Below are 14,867 nucleotides of genomic sequence, written 5' to 3'. Positions count from 1 at the left end.
CCCATTGGCTGATAAAATCCCACCGGATCTGTGAGAAGGGGGTGTCTGTGAGTGCATGATGGGACAAACAGCGATTCTATTCAATGAGAACTAAGTCACCATGGCAATCATCTAGTTTCTTGGTTGAAGGCCGAGCCAATAAATCAAATCCACCCCCTGGACACTAAAAATTAACCCTGGACAATATATTTCCCAGTCCCTCCCTCTATTTACAGTTCTTTTTCTGAAAGATTCCAATCAATGCCAAAAGAAAAATAATTATTGGACGTTCCAGCCTTGAATAATTGAAACTAGGAAACGCAATTACAATGTCAAAGGCAGTACACGTTTTCTTTTTATTAAAGCACCTAAAATTTGCTTATTTTTTCAGCTATTTTCAGCCTTAAATGCGCTCTTAATCTTTCAGACTACTCTAAATCGACAAGATTATGCAAAATAAAGAGCACTTTAAAATTGGAAAAACTTGGACAATATTGGATAGTTGGAATCTCGATTTTAGAAAATCCATTCGGTTAAAACTGCGGCCTGAAGAAGAAAAAATTGTGTAGTTTCTTGTCACTTTTTTTCCAAACTAAGGCTGATCATGTTCTTACGATGTTCTTAATTTTTCGACGAAATTCAGCCTAAACTGGGTTCTATTAAAAATAAACGTGTACAGGAGCAATTCCTGAAATAAATGTATTGTTCATTGACTAAACCTCTTTTTAATTCGTTTTATTTGATCCGGAAAGAGTGATAAAACCACAACCTCTTGGCTTCGGAAGGATTGTTTGTAGGGTATAACATTTTTATAACTATGCTAGTAAGCATATCATTACAAGTACAATCCGTTCTCACAGACCCGGTGGTATTTTTTCAGCCAGGGATAAAATTAACGGACTGAAACTCGATGAGGATTGATATTTCCATGTTTTTAGCTGGGGTTTTCGATTCTTTTGTTTTCATAATTTCAAGTCAGAAAATTCAGTTGGGATGGGGAAAATAGTAAATATTTTGCAGTGGGGATTGGCTTATTTAATTATTTTCATTGGGGACAAAAATTGGCTTCTTCACTGGGGTGATTTTTTGGCAAAATTTTCCAGTGGGTCTGTGAGAAGGGGGTGTATCATTTTCAAGCAAGTAAGTCTTAGAACAACCACCGTATCACGTAAAATTTGAATTTTCAAGCTTCCCTCTATTTTAGCTCTGCTGGCTCTAAAATCTTCTGAGAATATTCTTTACAGCGTCCATGTATCAAAATTTAACCTTTTAAACGTATGAAAATTTAAACCCTGCTTTACTACTTATGATACAGTTGAAGGCTTCGGTATTTGAGACCTCGAAATTTTGTGACACAATATCAAGGAACACAATGTGATCATTCTTTCGATTTTGTAATAATGAAACCAACGTGTTAAATAATAATGAGTTATCTACCTTGTCACTAGAGGTTTATGATTCCCTCCATTATAGAGCTGTGCAGTTTTTCTCCACACTACCTGGGCTTTGTTGATCTGACCATAATGAAATTTTACCTTTGAAATCATCAAACTTTGCTGAATCTTCTTATCAGAATCGCACAGAATCCTAATTAGAATCGGTTTAGCCTATGCCATATATTCCTTCGTTCCAAGCGTAACACTCAAAAGTCTGGAACTGTCTATAATGTAGACTAGGTTGGTTTTTTAAAACTTGTATTTTTCTTTTCTTTTCTCTTTCATACCTCTTCTCTTTAGAATATTTGGTTGCAGTAAAAATTCTTTTGAAGTGAGCACAGCTCTTATTTAGTTTCCTTAGCTTAGGCTTGATCAGGCTTGACGCGAAATGCATACTCCTTTTTTCTCAGATCATTTCTAAAACTCCCAACTCCCCTGTCTCAAAGCCCCGGTGGGACTTTTTTCCATAGTGGGGTCAACCCACATTTCTATCGAAATCCCAGCGGGGTAGAAATTATATTGTTCTCAGCTCAAAAAATCCAATAGGATTGTTTCGGATTGGAATTTTTTCCATTGAATTTCAAATGACCCCCACCCGACTGGATGTGGAAAATTTTAATCGAATTCAATGGGCCAGTTCTAAAGATAAAACTCAAAATATGTAACACACAAGCCATATATCCCATGAGATAACTTTTTTTTCTTTATAATTTGAGAAACTACATTACACTTACGAACATATACTACTTACAAAACGAACACAGAAAAAAAGAAGCTCCTTATCCCTCCCCCTACGAGCCACTAATTGATATCGCCAGGGGTACTAAGCTATAAAATAAAAGAAAAACTTAAAGGAAAACCTATCACCAAAAAGAGAAAAAAGATCATCAAACTAAAATAAGACACCACTAAACCTCTTAGAATCAAGAATAGATTAAATGGTTGAATAGCTTAGGAGGGTACCGTGAGAAACACAGGTCGAAATCATATATCGACGCTGTACCGGCGAATCGAGATTCTATTCAGCACGCAATCAACAAAGACAAAAGTAACCATGACGACCATCCAAGATCTTGGATGAGGTTCAAAGTTGATATTTTTATTCCCGTCGTTGAAAAAACAACTTAAAAATGTCATAGATGCTTTTCAAAAAGAGTCAGTGATAGAGAATCATAACATAAAGTCTGTCTATTATTTCGATTCAATTAAAGTGACATTTCCAAAATTAATAGTTTAGTAATTACTGTTTTACATTTGGGGATCATGTAAAAGATTTCTAAATGAGTAGTGAAGGCATAGTCGGTAAACTTAACCAAGCATGTTACATGTTAATTTTTATTTTTCATACATGTTTCGATTTAATAATCATCATCAGTGTTTTTAGTTCTAAAAATAGATAAATAAAAATTATATCATGTGTCACAAATAAATAGTGTATATACAGAATCAGTCACAAGTATAAAAATCAGCTTTTCAAAGTTTTTTGAATATTTAAAACCCCCCTCAAACGTTCGTTCCATAGATATTCCCTTTCAGACAATGTATATTTCCCCCTTGAGTGAATGCTTTCCAGATATTGGACAGCAAAGTCAGTTTTTTCTTTTCCAACACTACATACTTTTGAGTGTTCTAACACTGCTGAAGTTCTCGATTGTTGGAAATGTTCTTTAAAAGAAAACTCACTTCAATTACACTTTCTTTCTAAAGTGATTAGATTGACACATGCGCGATAAAATTTCTATTATTGGTCTTCAGAGGTTAATATATTCTTTGAAAACTTAACCTCTGATACTCAGGGTATTAGGAGAGCTTAGTGGATAAATATTTATATCTAGGTTCTGAAGTTTGTTGAACAAACGATGTCTTGCCTGAAAGTAAATAGAGCAGTGCAAAGATAAGTGTTGAGAGTTTGAGAATTTGTCCTACACGCACAAAGTTTTGGGCCTTAGAAACTTGAACATTGCTTTTTTGAAGATAGATCTCTTTATACGACAATCCAGAATATTCCACTGTGATATGCAGCAAGGATAAAAAGAATTTCGGAAACGCCCAGCTCGAATATTAAGTAGATAAAAAGGACTTCTTGTTCTTAGATTATTTGGTGCCGCAAGTCTTGCTGGTAAGTAGTTACGTAAACAAGAGTGGGCTAAATTCATTGTTTAAAATTTTGTAGAAGAAGATCACTATAAATCGACGATCAGCAAGACTCTCGAGACCAAGTTCAGAATAATTTCTTGAGACGCTTAACGAAAGCAGCCTGTTATAGCACAAGAAACATATTATATTGGATAGATTCAAGCTTAAGATTTATATAAAGTAAGCAGAGTTTTCTTGGTGCATGTTTGAGAAGTTTGTTAATGAGACCAATACCTTTATTGGCCTTTTTTATTTTTATATAGGTCTAGATGGTGACTGAATGAAAGTTTGAAATCCAAGAAAGACCTAGATGCTTCTGGTCATTTTTGAAAAATAAAACAGGAGCGTTAGCAGGTAAGAGCCTTTTGGAAAAGTAAACTTCCACATCTTGTTTTGTGGGATCAGGATTAAAAGACATCTTTAATTGACGAGCCTACTCACTTATTCTTGCAAAATCTCTGTTTAGTTCCTCACTGCTCAAAAGTTGGTCAATCAATCACTAACGAAAATAAAAATGTATAATCAGCGAAGATCTTAGGCTTGCTCTCGAGATTGTTGGGAAGGTCGTTGGTGTAGATTAGAAAAAAAACAGAGGACCATGTGAGTGTGTGTTCTGAGATGTGAAGCGAGTGTATGAGAAGAGTGACATTGATAGCAGTTGTAAATAATTAATTAATTTTAGTTTAACTTTGTATGTTTCTCTTTTAATATTGATAAGTGAAATGAAAAAAAAGATGCCTGATACAGGATAAACACCAGAACAACCAGATAATCTATCCAAACTCAATCAGAAATTCCTGAACTCGATTTCCCTTTGCTGACCAAAAGAACAAACAAAATAACCGAAAAGGAACGAAAGGAAACTCCAAAAATCTTGATTAAAAAGTAAATCAAAACTAAAAGTTTACTTATATAAATTTTTTCACTTTTCTTAGTAACAAAATTACATTATTTACAGTTTCAAAGAATTTGAATACACTACCACTATATAATAACCCTACACCAAAAATACTTAAATAATCTACGCTGGAAGAATGTTTCGTAACATATCTTTTTGAGCTCCTGATAAAGTTTTTGGAAATTGAATATCAAATTCAATAATCATATCTCCTCGTCTTGATGGCATTTTCGGAAGAGGGAGACCTTCTCCTTGAATTGTTCGTGTATCACCAGGCTGTAGAGTGTTTCTCATATTTAATGTTTTATGCTGTCCATCAAGCGTTGGTATCGTAATATGAAAATCTCCACACAAAGCATCACGAAGAGATATGGGTACTTTGTAAACAAGATTGTTGTTTTTGTCTCGCTTGAAATAGGGATGTTCTTTATCCTTTATGACTATAACAATATCAGCTGGGATATGTCCTGGCTTTTGATCTCCCTCGCCCTTGAAAGTAATTTTTGTTCCTTCTTTCCATCCTTTTTTTATTTCTACAACCAAGATTTTTTCATCACTTCCCTCATACTTCCACCATCAGGATTCATAACTTGTCTTGTTATCTTTAGCTTTTTTGTGCAGCCTGTCATTAGATCTTCATAGCTTATAAAAAGGTTTTTGAAGATTGGCTCGTCCTGCTTCTTCTGTCGTTTTGCTGAATGACCTCCTCCAAAATCTTCATAGTCCATAGGTTCTTCTTGTGAAAACATAAAGCTGTTTGGGCTGTGTTGACGCCGTCCTCCACCACCCATTGAAGAAAAACCGCCGGAGCCTCCTCCAAGGTTGCCAAACATATCACCAAAACCAAAATCACTACCAAAAGTTTTTGAAAATGTGTTAAAAGCGTCATTATTTGAGAATGAAAATTTTCTGAAGCCTCCATTACCCCCACCAAAATTGAAGGATGTGAAATTTGGACCAGAACCATTAAACTGCCCTCCAGCATTTCCACCAGGGATTCCTCCTTTCAAACCTTCTTCGCCATATTGATCATAGATTGCTCTCTTGTCTTTGTCACTAAGTACTTCGTAAGCTTCAGAAATCTCTTTAAACTTCTCCTCAGCTCCTGGGGTTTTATTCTTGTCAGGATGATACTTCAATGCCAGTTTTCGATATGCTTTTTTCAATGCAACAGCATCCACAGTTTTTGAAACACCAAGAATGTTGTAATAATCTTTCCCCATTCTATTTGTTGTTTTATTTCAGTTAAAAGTCTTTACTTTGTCAAGATAAGCTTTTTGTCCCTTCAGCTAGTGTAACTTGAATAAAAACTGTTTAGTTTAACAGCTTTCTTAAATTTATACAGTAATTTCGAAATTTTCTAGAAACCGAAGGAAATTTGTAGAAACACTTTCGCTTTCTACCAAATTCTAGAAATTTCTGGAAAATAGGTATTATTTATAGTACCGATATCGAATGACATTTATCATGTAATAAACTGAAAGTCGGTCAGTCATAACAAAACACTCAACAAAGATGGTAGAAGCGGACAGAACAAATTTTTCTATTAATTTTCTCAGCAGGCAGAACTTTTTCACTAAAGCGTAAAGGTATACATTTTATGCAAATCTTCTAATTAAATAAGCAAGTCTATTCAATTCTTTCATACTTTTAAATTATTGTATATCAGATTTGATTGCATACTTTTGATATGAGCACTGGTGTGTGTGTAGAAAAATAGGTAGGTTGTAATAGACCTTTTTTAAGAGGCAACCCTGTTGAGGACCCTGCCGACGCACCGGACTGTCCGGTGTATTTGTCCGGTGGCAAAAAGTATCCTTTCGCTACACCGGATGCAATAAGTCCGGTGTCAGTCCGGTGTTGCATACAGGAAATTTTGAACGCCGGACATTTACGAAACAAAAAATTAAGAAACACCGGACACACCGGACTGGTTATGTCCGGTGTTTTGATTGTCCGTCGGAAAAAAATATCCTTCTCCAACACCGGACATCCGACTTCCTTAAGTCCGGTGTAGAGATTGTCCGGTGGTAAAAAAAATTCTCATTTTGCACCGGACTTTCGCGTGTCCGGTGTTCGTTAAGTCCGGTGCGTCGGCAGGGTCCTCCCTGTTGAATAATTATGTAGTCCAGCATAAAAACAATGATACAGCCATGCATAATTACTGTTTCATGCATATTATAATAATTATGCATGGCTATATCATTGTTTTTTTTGCTGGACTACATAATTATTCAACAGGGTGGCCTCATTAAAAAAAGGTCTATTGTTGCAAACAAAGGGAAAGATAAAAGAGGTAAGATTAGCCTAGTTTTCTAATCCTGGTATAGGAGTTTAAGTCTAGACTGTCAGCTACCGTGAGATTGAGTAACTTGCATCAGTTGGAGGCTAACAACATACATAGCCCTCAAATGAATGACCTGGCTGGTCATTAAAATACAAAGTTCAATCAAAACAGTAGAGTAGAGCTGCAAGCGGAGCTACTTAGTTGTATTTTAATGACCCTATTCTGCAGTTAAATTATAAAAGGGGTTGCGCGCGTTTCAGAACTCTTCCGTCCCTCCACTCTGTTTGCATAGCAAAGACATGCGGGAGGCAGGAGTGACAAAAACAAGCCGTAAATGTCATGTTTATAAGTTGCGAAGTGATCCATCCAGAGCCTCCTCGATTTGTAAGTTGCAAACAAAAATTTAATGACAAACAAACGCCTTATATCAAAGTAAGACAGAGTAAGATGAAAACCCTAAACCCTCTCGGGGGATCTTGAATTTAAAAAGAGTTACAGTCACAATAAACAGACTGTACCTTTATAATCATTAAGGTTGGTGAGTCCAGTCAAAACACAGATTTGATCTGTAGCGTCATACTTCACCTTTAATCTTTAATCTTTAATCTTTAGTTTCCCATTATGTTCTTTCGACCATGCATCATTGACTGATGCCGGGATTGGTTTTTTCCTTTCTATCTTTATTCTTTTTCCTCGTGGCTTTTTCTCCAGACCAGATATCCCTTTATCCACTCCTTGACCTTGGTGAGCACTCTCTTGTCATCTTTTGTCACGTCTCTTTCCTCTGCGTCTGTGTAGCTGTCTCTGACTTTTTGACACATTACAATATGCTCCAGCTCTTCAGGGTGACCACAAGTACATTTCCTTGCTCTTCCTTGGTTGTTTCCCATATCGTACATTTCCAACCTGATCCGTAGTAGGTCTGCTGCTTCTGCTGATGTGGTCTCTTTCAGGTAGTCTTTTTGTTCATGTTTGCTTTCCTTGAGGTGCCTTAGTTTTTTCATGCTGTTGGTCTTCTCCTGCCACTGTGCTGCAATATCATTTTTGATTCCATCTTTCACTTTTCTTTTCCACTCACTTTTCTTTATTGTTTTGATCTTTTGTAGGCTCATATCCAGATTATACTTTCTTCCTATTCTTTTTGTTTCACTTGTCCATGTCTCAGCTGCCATCCCATCATGATCTGTGATAATTTCAGCACTGAGACTGTCTCCATCATTCACGACTTTTTGGACGAACATCAACCTGTGGTATTCTACCACAGACTGTAAGGGCCAGATTCCTGTCTCTGCAAGTATCCCCCAGTATGGAGTTCCTTGAGGTAGATTGAACATTTGCTTTAGGGCTTTTGACTGGATTCTTTCTAATTTCTCCAGATCACTTTTTCTCAGTTTCGTCCACATCTCCAGGTTGTAAGTTATCGATGGAACTATAGTCTTTTGGTATAAAAAGATCCTTGCATCAGCTGTTTTTGACCCAAGTTCACAGTCTTTTGTGAGTCTTTTCATCTCAATTACCATTCCAGTGATCTTCTTTTCTATTTCTTCTAGTTGTTTTTCAGCATTTCCCAAGTCATTCATGTAATTGCCAAGGAACTTATAGTGTTTAGTTTTTGTAACCTTTCCTTGTGATAATGTTATATTTGGTTCCTTTGTTTTTCGTCCTCTCTTGATTGTTATGTATTGTGTTTTGGCTTCTCCAACATTGAACGTGTAGCCTTTCTTTTTCTCCATTTCTCTCAGGTTTCTCCCTGCTGCCTCAACCGTGTCTTTGTTTCCTCCTGCCATGATGTCGTCCACATATATCATACTGCCAATTTCAACTTCTGGACTGACAAGTACAGCACTTCTTTCACTCATGTTGTTCACCTGGTCTGTGCTTACGCAGCATAGCTGAGGTCCATACACTGTCCCTTGTTTTACGATTCGGGTGGTTTCTATTTCGTTTGTTGTGCCATAGGGTGTCAAAATCTCAATCTTTGCCTTTCAAAATCTCAATCTCAATCTCCACCTTACACCTTTACTTTACGAATCAGAAAATTTTTTACAATAAACCAAGGAAAATGTCAAAATTTCTTGAGATGAATTTTTTTTGCAAACTATCATGTGTAAGAATTCTAAAAAAAAGGAAATGAGTTACTGCTTTAATGTTAGAGTTTTTAATTATTCAAGATGAATCGTAAATAGCAAAAGGTCTATTTCCAAAATATAATTTTTTTTAAATAAGGCACGGCAAATTTAATTTATTGTTCTACAGGAAGGCCTTCCAAAGAATATGGGTCAGTCCTGCTCAGCAATTCAGCATATAATAAAATCAAATCTCTGAAAATCTAGGGTCAGAAGGTCAAGATTGACATTTTGAAGCACCTGACTTTTTCCTCTTTATTGATGAATGATATTTGTGTCATTTCCATTGTGATATTTTGAATTGATCTAAGTTTGGAAACAAACCACCAAAACGATTCTTCTTTGTTTGATGCTGACATTATTCAGATCAGTGTTTCTTTTTCATTCAGGTTTATCCACAAATATTCAGTCACTTGCCTTGTCACCACAATTTAAGTATAATATACAGGCAAATTGCAGTTAGTGACAAATATTGTGTCCATCCTGCTGTTTTTTTCAACCAACCAACAGGGAATTAAATAATTTTTTTTTGATTTTTCTGACTCAATCGAATAATTGCCATTTGATTGTCGAACGCAAACGAATCGTAATCAAATATTACCTAGGATTTGCTGTTCGATTGCTGCGATTAGGTTAGATTGTATTGAATTATGTTTGATTACGTTCGATTGATTCAATTGTATTCCCTTGCATTAAGCGCTGTCCCATGTGGTACTTACGTGCTCACTCTTACCTGATTTTCCAATGGCGTTTTTGCAGCCGCCTGGCTGCCCATGCTAAAGCTATAAAGCTCTAGAGGAGTGGGCTAAGTTAATTGTAATCAATCTTATCGAAGATTATTGTAATCAGACTAATCAAACATAATAAAATCTCAATCGAAGGCAATTCAAACGCAATCGATTGGTTCGATCGCGATTTTTGTTCAAACTTGTTTGATTGACACCGTCTGGATATCTTAGTATATGTAAGACAAAACATTATTATAACTTTTTCTTAACATCCAATCTATTCACATACACGCTTTTCTTTTTATAAAAATAATGTACTTTGCATACAATACTTGTATTGTTTTACAAACATGAAAATGATCAATTTGAGAGTTTTGGACTAAAATTACATTTCTGCCTCAAAGTTTAAGCAAAGGAAGCTGTTTTTTTTGTTAACCAAATACAAAATGACTGTATTCTTATCAAATTCTGTGAAACTCACCCTAGATGGTATTCTAAGGGTATTCTTACGAATTGACCAATTTTCACCCTGATATTCTTATAAGAGAAGAAGATATTCTTATAAAAAAGAAAGTGTGTACACAACTTTCAATGATCCCTCAGCAATGAAAAATGGCCTTATTCTGTCACTAAGGTTATGAAATGTTTTTGGAGTCATTACCTGGAGTCATTACCATTGACTTCCACCCATAGAATAAAGTGACAAAGTCATAAAGCTTGTTGATCATAACTACCAGGTGCCAGGGTGGGGAAACTTCCCTTGCACTTTATGTAGAGAATGAGTGTTGTGAGGTTGTTCAATGATTTGATATAAGTTTCTTCTGTTAAAAAACCATTTCAAAATGTGGCGTGAGCTACCCTCACAACCTTCTCTGATTAAATGAAAATTTCCACAGCTTTTATAGCATATCAACATGTCAAAATATCTAACAATGTCATTAGGGAATACAATCATACAAAAGAAATAAGAGGGATTTCTAGATAAGCTAGAAATCCCTAATGACTAGATAAATTACAAACAAATTCTTGTAAGTCATTTGGGAATTAATACGTGTATCAAATAAACTATTCATTTTAAATGTAAACAAAATTCCGCATGCCATTTGGGAAATGACGTCAGTTCAGCAGCAATTAAACACAAAGAAAAGCTCCTTTGGTGGAGCGTGCGTCGAAGTCAGTAATAACACAAGATGTTTTACAATATACCCCTCCCCTTAACGAACGTTGGGAAGTTCAAGTCTGTAAATCTTCGAAGCGGGTCGGAGGTATGTACCAGCATTCGTCTTTACATACGCCATTCGAATTCGATTGTCTCGTCCGGGTATTGTTTCCACAATAATACCAGTGGCCATTGTCCTCTTGGTGCATCCCATGCAGGAGGACCATATCACCACTTGCAGGTTTCTCCTTCTTCGACCCATTTGCCTCTTGTTGTCAGTGTTGGGAGATATTCAGATCTCCATCTATTCCAGAAGTGTTCTAAGCACATCTGAATGTGCTTCCATCGTTTGCGATAGCATTTTGTTATGTCCAAATCTTTGTCTGTATTGAGTAGGACTTCTGCGTTGTTGAATCCTTTTAGCAGGTGGTTCGGTGTTAGTGCTTCTAAGTCTTTAGGATCTTCACTGATTGGAGTTAGTGGACGACTGTTCACGATATTTTCCACTTCAGTTATGAATGTCATAAGTTGAAATTCGGTTAATATTAGATTTTTTCAAGGTGAATTTCATGCTTGTTTGACGGTTCGAACTAGTCGTTCCCAGGCTCCACCCATGTGTGGCGCCGATGGAGGGTTGAATTGCCATTCAATCTCCCTGAGTGAACAAAATTCCCCATCTTGTGCTGGTTCAATTTTCTTAGTTCTTCTTTGAGCTCGTTTACCGCACCTTTAAAGTTTGAGCCACAATCCGAGAGCAGCTTCCTTGGTTTCTGTCTGCGACTGATGAAGCGTTGGAGTGCGTTAAAAAATCGTCAGTTTCCATACTTTCTACAACTTCAAGATGGACGCATCGGACCGTCATGCAATGTAAATAGTGAAACCCAGCGCTTCAGACGTTTGCGACCTTGTTTAACGAGGATTGGTCCAAAGAAATCCCACACCAGTGTTGGTGAATGGTGGTTGGTTGAGTTTGCATTCTGCTGTTAGGTAAGTCAGCATCATTGGAATCTCAGGTTTGTTTTAAATCTTGACATTCCACGCATGCTTTGATGACTGTTTTGATTACTTGCCTTCCACTAATATCCAATATTTCTGTCTAACTTGGATAAGGTTTGATTTACCCACTGGACCCAGTCTCTTTGTGATTTCTCAGCAATAAGTGACGCAACATGTCCTTGGGATAACAATTTGATGTTTTGCTTAAATGAGACAGGGGCATTCTTAAGTCTACCGCCGATTCTAAGATGCCATTTTTGTCCAGGAATGGTTTGAATTGATAGAGTTTGCTCTCCTTTTCAACTTCCTGTTTCTTTGTAAGGTCATCAATTTCTCCATCGAATTCTGATAGCTGAACATCCTTGATGACGATAATTGTTGCAGCTTTGATTTCTTCTGGTGTTAGGTAAGGTTTTCCTTTGTCACGTTTCTTCTTGGAATTCTCACGTTTCCTTTTAGCTTCTGCTCGAAGGTTACTGGTATAAACGAAGAACCCAAGCCATGTAACGTTAATCTTGTTAAAGTTTGAGTAATCTGTGTAAGGTAACCAGGTTGAATTGTCCTGTCTAATCATGAAATGAAGGTTTTTCTGATTTCGGTATCACCGGGTCGATTTCTTCAATTTTCTTGTCCTTCCAAGTTGATTCGTCTGCCATTAAGAATGATGGTCCTTTGAGCCAACTTCGTTTTTTGTTTCCATGAAGTAGTTCTTCTACGCTGAAGACTCCTCTTGTGGTAATGTCACCAGGATTTTCTTCACCATTAACGTGATGCCATTGTGTAGGTTGTGTCACTTCTCGAATTTCTGAGACTCTGTTTGCTACGAAGGTCTTGAAACGATTCCTTTCATTTGTTATGTATTGGAGGGTCAGTGTCGAGTCACTCCAAAAATGACTGTCCTCGATTGGCAAGTCAATTTCTTTGATGATTAATCTGTATAATCGTACTGCAATTGTTGCTGCACTTAATTCCAATCTTGGTAGGGGAACTTGTTTTGTTGGTGCAACTCTTCCTTTGGCTGATACGAAGCTAACGTTGATCGGTTCTGTGGTTGTTCTGAGATAAGCAACTGCACCATAGGCGTTTTCTGATGCATCGCCAAAGATATGTAGTTGAATCTTGGATGATATTGGAATGTTGTAGCATCTCTCCAACTTGAACATGTCGATAGTGGATAGCCAGATTGCCATTTGTTCCACTTTCTTTGAATTTCGTAGTTTACTGGTTCATCCCAATTTGTGCCATCTTTCCATACATCTTGTAGTATCATCTTTGCAGTAGTGGTGAAAGGTGAAAGAAACCCCAGTGGGTCATACAGTGAGCTAACAACGCTAAGGATTCCCCTCTTGGTTGAAGAAGCGTCACAATGTTTGGCAGGAATGTTAGCACATCTTCTTTGGTATTCCAAGTGATGCCAAGTGCTTTAGTAGAATGATTTTGTCCATCTTCCATCTGAATGTTTACTGAAGGTGATATCAATTCTTCTGGTACATTCTTGAGTAGTTCTGGGTTGTTGCTAACGAATTTGGTTAAGCGATTTCCGCCCAGCTTTGTGACGTCGATAACTTCTTTGATAAGTTGTTGACCAGTTTCGATGTTTTCTGTAGATTTTAATAGGTCATCCACATAGAACGATCTAAGATTGTTTCAATGGTGCTTGGGTCGAAGTCTCCTAAGTGATCCCTTGCACACCTTTTTAGAGCATAGTTGGCACACGTTGGTGAGCATGTTGCACCCATGATATGAACCAACATTTGGTAGGTGTCTGGTGATCAGTGAGTCAATATCTCTTTCTTCCAAAGGAACCTCAATGATTGTTGTCCTCTTGGTTGATTTCACTTGATTGAACATTCCTTCATGTCTGCGGAAAATGCAAAGTGGTGTGTTCTGAATCTCATTAGTACTCCAAGCATATTGTTAAGCAGATCGGTCCAGTGTATAGAGCATCGTTTAAGCTTGTTCCTTGAAACTTTGCAGCTGCATCAAACACAAGACGAATTTGCCTGGTTTGTTTGGGTTGAAGACGCCATAATGCGGTAGATACCATGTTCTTGGGTGTACGGTAGCTGCCTCTTCTGACGTCATCTTTCTTGCATAACCAATCTCAAGATATTTGGTCATACTTTGGTCGTAAAGCTTTCGAAGGTTTGGTTCTTCTCAGCTTGTTTTGAAGTTGGTGGAATCTTTTCTCGGCCACAGTACGGTTGTTTGAAAGTGTTACATCTTTCTTCCAAAGCATTGGTACTTGATACTTTCCATCAGCGAGGAACAGTTTTCCGATTCCAGCTTTTTCGTGACACCGTTTATCCTCTATCGATAGGGCTTCGTCACGGTTCTGATGGGTTTGTAATAAGTCTTGATCCCATATTCTTTGTACACAGTGATGGAGATCAGCTTCTGGTTCGATAACAATTCTGTTCATTGATACCGTCTCTGGTTGTCCACTGGCACCGAAGAGGGTCCATCCAAAGATTGTTTTGATAACCAGTGGTTCGGAATTTTCTCCTTCCTTGACTTCCAAGGGTATGTGGACGGATGGAACGTTTGCTCCTATGAGAATTCCAATTTCTTCATAAATAGCATTGTGTAGTTTTATGCCTTTCTCCTCCTTCATCTTTTTCATCATTGTTGAAGGATATTGCTGCTTTGGCATGTGGAAGCTTGATTTTGGCACAATATAGCAGTGGTCATGTTGACACCGATTCCATCGTCTCTGTTTTCGACACGCATTGACGTTTCTTTGACTTTAGTTTTTTCCCAATGTCATTGATTGTTGTTATGGTGATCTTCTTGTCCTTTTTCTTCAGTTTGAGTTTCTTGGCAACGTCATCTCTGACCAAAGTGCTTTGACTACCTGTGTCCAAAAGTGCGTAGGTAGTGATAGATGAAGAATCCAGTCCTTGAAGCTTTACTGGAACGACGTAGATACACGTACCAGATGGTTCACAACTTGAGTGTTTCCTGAGAATGATTCTTTTACATGTTCAGTGAAGTATTCTGTAGCGTGGTATGATGACTTCATCGCAACCAGCGTTAAAAAATTGTTTCTTTGATTTGCATTTTGAAGTAAAAGCCTTCTCAAGCATTGTAGCAAGATTCAACTTCTTTGCCATTTCAAAGCG

At 37.2% G+C, this 14,867-nt stretch overlaps 1 pseudogene; it reads right to left on the bottom strand.

Annotated features, from left to right (window-relative positions):
* Window positions 1-4,454: 4,454 nt before the first annotated feature.
* On the bottom strand, window positions 4,455-5,810 carry LOC136799242 (dnaJ homolog subfamily B member 4 pseudogene; annotated as a pseudogene).
* Between the last annotated feature and the right edge of the window lie 9,057 nt (window positions 5,811-14,867).

Source organism: Clytia hemisphaerica, unplaced genomic scaffold (assembly GCF_902728285.1).
Source record: "Clytia hemisphaerica strain Z4C2 unplaced genomic scaffold, Clytia hemisphaerica genome assembly, whole genome shotgun sequence".
NCBI classification, from domain to species: domain Eukaryota; kingdom Metazoa; phylum Cnidaria; class Hydrozoa; order Leptothecata; family Clytiidae; genus Clytia; species Clytia hemisphaerica.
Note: the sequence above shows the minus strand (reverse complement) of the source record. Positions and strands in the feature narration are given on the sequence as shown.